The following is a 10,601-nucleotide window of genomic DNA, read 5'->3' on the forward strand; positions in this document are numbered from 1 at the left end:
GGGAGAGAGCTGTGCTGTTTGGCACCGTTCATGCCACCTGGGTACTTGGTAAAAGTTCCGTTCCGCAGAAAAAAATTGGCGGTCTGCAAATTGACACACACTGTTCAGGCAGGTAACTTTTCGGATAGATTTGGCGCACTGAACAATTTTTATTCTATGCAGTTTATTTGGTGTTTTGTAATGAGTACAGTAGTACCTCGAGATAGGAAATTAATCCGTTCCGAGGCGCCATTCGTATCATGAGGTTTTCGTATCTTGGACCACATTTTACATGTAAAATGGCTAATCCGTTCAAAGCCCTCCAAAAACACCCCAGTAAATTTCATAATAAAGCTAAATCGACCTATAAACAATGAAATACTACAACAAATTGGACCATTCAATACCTAACTTAATAACGTAATGCAAATTAACCTGTAAATAAAGTGTATTAGTGTACATGGTATACAGGTATACAAGAAATACTGTACGTAAAATGTGGAAGCTTACCTTTCGAGTGAGGCTATCTCCGAAAGTGGCGGCAGAGGAGGAGGAGGAGGAGGACAAACGGCAGATGCTTACATACGTACGTACACTTAACTTGACGAAACCTAAAAAAATGTAAGGAAAACTAAACTAAAAATTTACGAAACACATTAACAAAACTGTAACACTTAACTTTACAAAAAACTAAAAAATTTTTTTTTTTTTTTTAGATTTTTAATTTTTTCCCCCCCCCCGAATTTCAACTTCATCACCACTTTCAACTTTGTTTTTTTATTACTTGGTTCTTCCTTTTTGCTTACAACTTTTTTTTATCACTTGGTTCTTCCTTTTTGCTTACTCCTGCTAATGCTAAAGGCCTCTTTAAAAAATGACGATCCAAGGAAGATTGCTTCTGCCTACTTTTCACAATGTTCCTGAAACGACTCGGGCAAACGTCATAGAACTGCGCAAGCATACGACCTGTGTGAGCCTTTTTGGGGTGTCTCTTTTTTTTTCTATAAACGATTGCACTTTATGAAAAGTGGCTAGAACATCCTTAATTTCTGCCGTTGTCATAGGGTCCTCCTCCTCTTCCTCGCCGCTGCTAGAGAACTCCTCTTGAACAACGTTATGTTGCATGGCCTCCAACTCCTTCAGGTCATCCGTCGTAAGCTCCTCTTGGTGCTCCTCGAGAAGGTCGTTGATGTCGTCCTCATCGACGACCAGCCCCGTGGACTTGGCGAGTGCAACGATCTCTTCAAGATCTGGTTGGGAAACAGTTTCGGGATCGTCAACTGTTTCTGAATCTACTAGTCAGAGTTGACATTGTGATGGTGTTTGTGTCATGTGTATTTTATAAAAAATTTCTCATTTCTTTTCACAGAAAATGGAAAAAGAAGAGCACCTCTTGAGTGACGACATATGATATGATTGACCAAGATCTCTCTCGTGGGATAAGTGACCAAGATCTCTCACATGGGATAAGTGATCAAGGTCTCTCTCATGGAATAACTGGAAACCTTGCAAGGTTGGTAGAATCTCCACTCCCTGCTGAACAGAGGGTGTTGACCAATCATTTACAACATGCATAACATTCAGTACCCAAATCAGTTGCAGAGAGAGCGCATTTGGTTGAACAGGGTTTTGATGGACACCAGGGCCAACAGTCATGAGGTGCAACAATTAGTAGATAATTATAAAGACGGGCAGCCGTTAATGAACACTATGCGCTGGCCTTGTGGGAGATTGCCGTCTTCGTTATCGTATCGCCGGTGATTTCTTTGTCTTTTATCCAGACAAGAAGCAGCCATTCCATCTAGTCGTGCACGTGGGTCCTCTTGCTGGACGAAATAGTGATGCCCTTGGAAGGTGTAGCTGCTTTGATGACATCCTTCTGTTTAAGGATGGTGCCTATTGTCGACGGATTTCGGCCTTATTCCTTGGCGATCACACTCGATCGCATACCAGCTTCATACTTCTTGATAATCTCCATCTTTGTCTCCAAAGAGAGCATTCGCTTCTTTCCGTGAATTTCAACTTTCTTGGGACCCATGACTATGTTATCTTGTACGTAATTTACTTATAAGTAGAATAAAGTTTTCGCACAACACGATAAGGTATTATTTTACTATGGACATTAATTGCTTTCAACATAAAATATAGGTTATTCTGTTGTATTATGATGTGATTTGAATGATTTTGAGGCTTATTTCCATCGCAAATGAATACTTATCCTTCCACCACCCCTCCTTCTATAGATAACAATCTGGGGGAACCTCTTTGGGAAGCGGGGTTTTGGGTGGCGGAGACAAAGTAGGTAAAAACAGGGCAAAATGGAGGAAAAAACCTAAATATAACACTCATACATATAAAAATGGACCAGTATACAGGTATACACTGAATTCGAAATACATAACACTGGAAATGGGAAAACCCTAGCCAAGAATTTTACGTTAGAAAATTGCATACAAATGCACTATATGACCAGTTATTGCACGTCACATTGTAGTTGTGCACTAACCTAACCTTAATTTTCTGACCTAACCTGTCACTGAATATATCTGTACCTGGATGGCAGGGGCTTCGCCCCCCCACCCCCCCCCATTTTAGGTGGGGGCCTTGCCCCCCACACCCCCTAACCTAACCTAACTTTTTTCTTGATTTGTATAAGAACTAGGTTACCTCATAATGTCCATAACTAAAATAATACCTGATCGGTACGGTACCTAATACTACAGAAATAAATATTATACTCGCCATTACTCTCATTCTTAAAAGCCTGAACAATGGGCCTCCCTCCTCCTCCTCCTCCTCCTCCTCCTCCTCCTCCTCCTCCTCCTCCTCCTCCTCCTCCTCCTCCTCCTCCTCCTCCTCCTGCCTCTCCTCCTCCTCCTCCTCCTCCTCCTCCTCCCTCCTCCTCCTCCTCCTCCTCCTCCTCCTCCTCCTGCGGCCTCTTGGGCCGTTGCCTCTCTCCTTGAGGAGGGTACAGCAATGCAGCAGTTTTACAAAAATAATGTAGTCGCTGATTTTCAGGGTATTGTTTTAAAAATAAATAGTGAGATTCACCGTGTCATGTATATAACCCAAAGATGACAGTGTGAGGCAAACAGAAATGACTCCGAGACTGTAAATTTGTGTTTTCTTACAGACATTCATTTAGATGTAATAAAGCGTACAAATAATGGAATTGCATGTATTATACATTGGCGGAAAGGCCGCGGAACGCTCTTATCGGATGGAAGTAAGAACGCGACTTGATGATTGGTTACAATGAAAATAGGGAAAAAGCGTTGTCCTTACAAATACTCCGCCCCAAGACAATGATTATGGAGTAATTATTGGATGACAATCTTTGAGGCAGGGGGCGACCCCGTGTCGTTGTGGCACTTGATGTGGGGCGTCCTCGAGTATAGTCCTTTGGTTTTGCTGATCGACAGGATGCCAAAACCCCTGGCGGTAGCCTGGGGGTTTCTACTGTATGCCGGGCGACCAAGACTGCGAGAGAGAGCTGCATTGTGTGGGGTGGTGGAGTGGGACGGGCCGTGGGGATCCCCAGGTGCGGCAGCGGCATAGGTTGGGCTGAGGAAGTCCCCAGCCCGGCAGCGGCGTCCCGCGGGTAGAGCGGAACCACAGGTGAGCAGCGGCGTCAGCACGTTGAGGAAACCCACAGGTAGCAGCATCGGCAGGCAGGGGAGGCCCACAGGCGTGGCAGTGGTGTCGGTGGGCCGAGGAGGACTGCAGGCGCCAGGCGGCGGCGTCAGAAAGGGCGAGCAGGTTCACAGGTGTAGCATAGACGTCAGAAAGGCTGAGCGAGCCCCAGGAATAACGGCAGCGTCGAGGGTTTGAAGAGGCCCACAGGCAGCGACGTCAGGGGGCCGAGCAGGCCCACGTGTGCGGCAGCGACTTCGGGTGGGTAAAGCAGGTCCCTCGGTGTAGCAACGGCGTCGGCAGGCAGGGGAGGCCCACAGGCAGTGACGTCGGGTGGGTAAAGCACGTCCCTGGCTATAGCAGCAGTGTCTGCAGCAGGGGAGGCCCACAGGCAGCGACGTCGGGTGGGTAAAGTACATCCCTGGGTGTAGCAGTGGCGCCGGTAGGCAGGGGATTTCATCTGGGGACTCGCAGGTGCGGCAATGGCGTTGGGGGAAAAACCGAGGAGGCCCGCAGTTGCGGCGGGTCGAGAAGATATCTGGCGTCTCCCGGGTGAGACAAAGGAGGCCGCGACGTCGGATGGATGTTTCTGAACCGCCGCCTGAATTTTGTGTTGGGTGACCAGCACCCAGCTACCCGTCCTCGAAATAAACGCCAAAACACGCTGGGAAGCAGTGCCGTGATTAGTCCATTAATGGCGTTGGTGTCATCCTCGCAGTGGAGTTTTCAGAGACCTAAACTGTGGCGCCGTATTTAGTCTGTTAAAGGTTCTCTGAAGGTGAGCGGCCGTAATTAGTCCGTTAAAGGCTGGGCCTAAACCGCTGTGTCACCAACTCCGGGAGGTCACCAGTTGTGAGGACCAGAGATTAAGATAGGTAGCTGGGTACTGATGATTTATTTACAGACAAACTGAGTTGACATAGACAGGTGCGGACGGATATGTAGTGCAGTCTCGCACCGCAAACAGAAATGACTCCGAGACGGTAAATTTGTGTTTTCTTACAGACATTCATTTAGATATAATAAAGCGTACAAATAATGGAATTGCATGTATTATACATCGGCGGAAAGGCCGCGGAACGCGCTATCGGATGGAAGTAAGAACAACTCGACTTGATGATTGGGTACAATGAAAATAGGGAAAAAGCGTTGTCCTTACAACAGCTTATTATACGCATGCCACTTGTCGCTATTAATACACGAGCCACTCTTAATATATTTCTGGATTAAAGGAATAAGATTTTCAGATGAGCGTTCTCGAGGCAAAGGCTCCACTAAAGGCAGTGTAAAAAATTTCTTGGATTCCCTCTTAATCCCCCCAAAAACCCAAATATCACTGAGAGGACGGCCCCTGTCAAATTTAAGTTTGCCAAAATGAGATTCATCTATTTCTATTATAACACCATCACCACCAATTGGTTCTTGATTATCAAAATAATATTCAGCAACTTCACAACAAAAACTATGCCAATCAACACTGGTTGCTCTACTAATTTTAAGAGAATCTATTACAGTATGATGGTTCCACAATTTATTGACCCAATGATTGATAAATAATAATAGTTTCCAAGCAGGAAGATGAGTACCATCTAAACAGGAACTTTTATAATCTGAAACTTGATACCCACATCGCCGGCGTTTCTTTGTTTTAGCAATCACCACAGTAGAACTACAAAACCAAATATGCTTTTCCCTAAAAAGTAATGGTTTTTGACACTTAGGACACTGAACACTCAAAGGTAACTCAGAATGTTGACGGAAAAAATCATATGCATATTTTGCATGTTCGGGATAAGCACCACCATGATATTTGCCTATTACCCAAAAATAATAGAGCTCACAAGAGTCACACAACTGAATTTCACTATCCATACCTTTAAACTGATGGTGGAAAAGAAAATCCTTGGTCTGTTGGAACCGTATTGTTTTCTGATTGGTTAATGAAAAAGTCCTAAATTGACAGCCAGTTACATGAAGTGTGACAATTTACGTCATCATCTCTTTAACGAGGACCAACCAAACCATAGTATTTTGGAGAGAATCGGGTATGTTTGTAGATGGCAGTTGTAGATTGGCTAATTGTCGAAACAGTGGCCTGAAGCACCTGTCTTCGAATGGCACAACGTCAAAAGTATTACGTAATTCCAAAAACGTTTGTTATTGGCTGAAATCAATAAGAGTTAAGCCACAAGAGATGAAACTGGTGATTTGAGTGGTTGTCGATAACAAATAAACAAATGAACAAACTCAGGATACTGATGATTGGTGTAGAAGGCAAATATTAAGACGTCATAAAACTACTTCCAATAACGGAAGTTGAAAGGTGGAGCCAACAACCAAAACAGATTGGTTCTATGCGTACGCATTGAGAAGATAAATTTACCACCTACTAGAATTAGATTTACGAACCTTCTACCTAGTAGAATGAGACTTGCAGAGCTGCACATGCCCATGAAAAGAATCATTGGACTGGAACTTTTTCAGGTGAATTCGCTAACGTTTTTCTTGATTTTTAGAAGAACTAGGCATTTGCAACAGATAATATTATACAGAAATACTACAAAACACTTCCTTAACATAGTGAACTAAGTTAAAATACGCTACATTATTAATGTCCATAGATAAAATAATACCCACGATAAAGTACGTATACTGCAACGAAATCACTAACGAATTTACGTTAAGAAACTAAATCGTTAGACCGAACGAATACTGCATGCGTACGATAACGATGCTGGTACAGAGTGGCCAAGGCACGCCACCACATAGATGCATGATGGGAGGGATGCTGGCCAACAGGAGAGAAGGATCTCATGGCCGCGACTAGCATCAGGAACCAATGGGAGAGTAGGAGGATGGTGGCGAGTCTTAAGAAGTATGCGGCGAGTGAGTTTCAAAATTATCGGTGGTTTGGGCGAATCTCGTACTTTACAGAAAACTTTATCTTGAAAACTTTTCGTATATAGAGCCGTTAAATTTTTCGTATTGGCTTTCGTATCTCGAGTTTTTCGTAAGTTGAGCCTTTCGTATCTCGAGGTACCACTGTATTAGTCACGTCCATTGGATAAACAAACTGGCCGGTATTTTCTCGTATTTGGTCACTTGTCCTGGTTACATTAATTGTCATTCTCTGCTTAAGTCTTGTAATTCCCACGACCTAATCCAGATAAGGTCAGTGGCTGGAGTAATATGGTGTTTTTTTTTGGGGAGGAGGAAGGGGCGGCTCCTAAAAGAACTAATTCTGTGAATGAAAAGTTATGTCCCTGCAGTTTGCAAATACCCTGTAAAGTTTTGCTTGTGACTTTATTTTCCCTAGTCTTCCAAATGTCTTTGCACTCACAACAGCAGGATTTTTAAAGCTTTTTTTTTTTTTATTTTTCTCTAGTAAGGTACATTATTTTCAGTAACAATGTTCCTTTGAATGTGTTGTTTCAGTTAGACCATTTATATTTATAGTTAGGTTGGGTTATTAGCTCCTATACAGTCCCTCTGAAGAGGGCTGTCCTAGCAAGTCAACTTTTGGTCGTATGGATGATTTTGTTCACTGATAGAGTAACTAGCTGTGGGCCTGGTGGTTTTGTCATGTTGGTGTGCTCTTAATTACTTCGTTTTTTTTTCAGGTTTACTTATGATAGTACTCTTAGTTTAGTTAATGCCTTTGAAGTATAATGGTGTACAGCTGAGATGAACTTTAGATGACTGAATTTTAGGCTAGTCGTAATTCTAATTAACATCTAAACTTGGCCATATTGCTACGTGGATGGTGTAAATTAACAATTCGTGCTAGTGACAAGTAAAAGGATCATATTAAGGCACCTGCATTCAAACATGGCTAGCTTCGCTTGCAAGAAATTAGTCTTGTGTAATTTGATAGTACGTTTAACACTTGATTAGCCTGTGGGTGATTGGGAAAGTAAGATTCCACAAGTAAGTTCATGCCATGTGGCATAACCTAACCCTTATCAGTGGAATAAAATGTTTCAAGGAAAGTTGTATTAGGGTACTGTTCAGTTAGGCATCATCAGGTCTGTATGGGTTAAGATTTTTCAGCATTTTGAATAAGAGCTCGTGAGGCTTTAAAGTTAGGTTGCTGAGTTTTGTATTTTACTGCAATGAAGGACACTTGAGACATGTGGACCACACAGGCAAATCTGAAGGCAGCATTGTAAGGCATTTGTCGAGATAAGTTACTGATCCTTTAATCAGTCTTAGTAATCTTAGGCAAGATCTGGAAAAAGACAAGAATGCGAAACGCTGCTTTCTTTGGCACGATTATGGAACAACTTAACACAGATGAGGAGCTGCTGACCAGGAAGAGAGGAGCGAGCTGCAACCTGGCCTAGGAAGACATTTGACTAATAGGTATGTTGAGGCATTTTCGGGAGTTGGTTGGTTACATTCAAGAATGGTACCTACACAGTACTATAGGCACCTTTTAAATACTGTTCTTCATTCATAAATTATAAATACTGATGTTTGGTAGTGACTGTGCCTGCCCTGCTAAAGAATATTCAAACTCCAGATATTCATATTAAAGAAAGTACTATACAGGTTATTGTGACTGGGATTTCATTTACACAAAAGTGGAGATTAGTTTGTTGTTAATTGGTTTGTGACAAAGAATATTAGTCTCTTCCCCCACCAACCCTTTAAGAATGTATCAATCCTTGTCCTTTTATTGGTAGTTTTTCAATAGCCTCTTGATGCGATAAGATTATTGGTCCTCAGTCTTGGTGGGCTGAGAGTGTTAAATGAATAACAGTTTTGTCAGAATTATTTCTATTTTTCAGGTTTTGCATAGAACTATAGTGATCAGCACCCTGCCAAGTCTAATAATAAATCAATTTAAGGTTGATGCTGCAACATAAGGCTTGTACTGAATTTTACTGAAATATACAGATCTTGATAGAATCACATACACAGGAAATGTGAATGACTGGGTGCTGGGCAATTATTTATCTTGGAGCACTGTCTAGTAGTCCAGTCAACAATGGTGAGCATTAGCTTTTATAGTTGGGTGTATTTTGTAAGATACACATGCTGGACATTTTTTCAAAAATAAACCAGATGTAAATGACACTGAAGTGTCTGTAAATATTGCATGACACTTAGTTTTGAAAATATCTTGATAGAACGTGGAGCAAAGTTGTAAGGTGGTGACTCGACATTGGCAGCCATTGTTTGGATAGGTTGAAAGGTTTTACATAGTATATGAATATTTTTCTTATTGTTTCCAGGGTGGTATGGAGTGTCGCTTGAGAATTGGCTACCCAGCTGTAGTAGCTGTGTTGTTTGTGACAGTATGTGTTGAAAAGTCAACTGGCATAAGATTACAGTCTGGAGCTGTATGCCACAAGGAGCTACAGAAACTGCAGTTTGAAGTACATTTCACGTGAAGACTGTTTGAAGGATGCAAAAAAATAAGTGCTGATCTGCAAGCAGAGTTCAGGTTAGTCTTTGCTTGTGTAATCTGTGCAGGTGACATCCACTGCTAAAGAAGTGTGTAAAGTGTTTTTTTTTAGCTATCCAGATCCCATTTCCAGGTTAAAAAATAAAAACTCCCACTTTGGCTACTGTATGAGTCTCGAACCTTGTAACCCCATAACAGCTTTACAGAGGTAGTTTTCTTTGCGCATATTTTAACATATGATTTGCCACACAATTGACACATTTTGGACAGGACTACCCTGGCATGCTGTTGTATTCTAGAGTAAGAATGGTGGTATATAGGACGACCTATGTGAGGCAGCAGTAATTGCAGCATTACCAGCTCTTTTCGAGCTAAAGATGAGAGCAATTACTCATAGGTGGGTACTATAGTAAACATGTTGAACTGCTTAGTGATTCTTCTGCAGTAGTTATATTTACTGTATATTTATATTCTACAGGAATGTGTAATGTAGAAATTTTAACAACTAAAGTACTTCCAGCAGTAATATCTGAACGTGCCAACTTTCTGTAGTCCTGGCTGGCTTTGAGGTGATTTGCATACACTTGTAAAATTATTGTTAAGTGCATCAAGGCCATTTGAAGGATTCTGATGCACATCTGATTTTTTAATTAAATTTCTATATTACACATTATGCTTTCATAAAAGGATTGTTTTAGTGAGTGATGAACCATTTATATTCCTTTTTCTTCAGAGCATGGGTTAACTCCCTTGAATACAGGGACATTTGAGTATTTTTTATATTCTTGAAAATAGTGAACCCAGAAATGCTTGTAACTTTGATTTATGTTAGATCAATTCATAATAAATGCCTTGTATTTAAACTATTGGTTAACTATGGTTGAAATAGTCTGGGGTAGGGGTAACCACATGGATTTTTTAGACATAAACAAATCTCCATTTTCTGATTGTAAGGTAGTGACTGAATGTATGCTCTTAAAAATATAATTTCTAATGTATTGTATCTATTTTACAGGACCTGGAGTGGCTGGAACTACCATGAAATTCTTTAAGGAAAATCATTCGTAGTCTGGACATCTTGGAGTCTTTGTCTTCCCTAGACTTAGGCCTGGATCCTTAAATTCTTAGGCCTAGTTTGTAGCTCAAGCATTGGAGTCTAAAACGCCTGACAGAACTTGTAAAAACTGTAACATCACTTTAGCTTTCCAGTCTCTGCAGCTAAACAGAATCTGTAGTTTGAAATGGACTTTAATGTTGATTAAACAAAAAAAATAAACTTTATTTTGACCTTGATCCTTAACTTGAAGGGTAGCTGCAATAAGTCAGTTAGCAATTTTAGCATTGTACTAAATTTAATCAAATTACTTGGCATGCCTTTTCCAGTTTTATAAAGGTTAGGAGATGATTTGTCAGCAAACCATGGTCATAAATTGGTGGCAAGTCTCATTACGTTTACATGGAAAAGTACTGTCCAATTCTACTATCCAGCTTTCCCCTTGAAATATTGAATAGTCCTGAAAACTCTGTACCCAAGACCAGAGGGAAACCATGCACCCCAGCTGTTCAATGGTGGGATAAA

At 41.4% G+C, this 10,601-nt stretch overlaps 1 long non-coding RNA gene across 3 annotated transcripts in view; it reads left to right on the forward strand.

Annotated features, from left to right (window-relative positions):
* LOC135221127 (uncharacterized) overlaps positions 1-10,283 on the forward strand; it is a 182,926-nt gene extending 172,643 nt beyond the window's left edge. For 2 of the 3 annotated variants that reach the window (XR_010315884.1, XR_010315883.1), the window contains 4 exons: positions 7,834-7,974; positions 8,403-8,605; positions 8,850-9,061; positions 10,038-10,282. This is a non-coding gene — a long non-coding RNA (uncharacterized LOC135221127). Of the gene's footprint in view, positions 1-7,833; positions 7,975-8,402; positions 8,606-8,849; positions 9,062-10,037 lie in introns of all 3 variants that reach the window. The other variant, XR_010315885.1, reaches the window with a different exon arrangement.
* Positions 10,284-10,601: the final 318 nt, after the last annotated feature.

This window comes from Macrobrachium nipponense, chromosome 2 (assembly GCF_015104395.2).
Source record: "Macrobrachium nipponense isolate FS-2020 chromosome 2, ASM1510439v2, whole genome shotgun sequence".
Lineage (NCBI taxonomy): Eukaryota > Metazoa > Arthropoda > Malacostraca > Decapoda > Palaemonidae > Macrobrachium > Macrobrachium nipponense.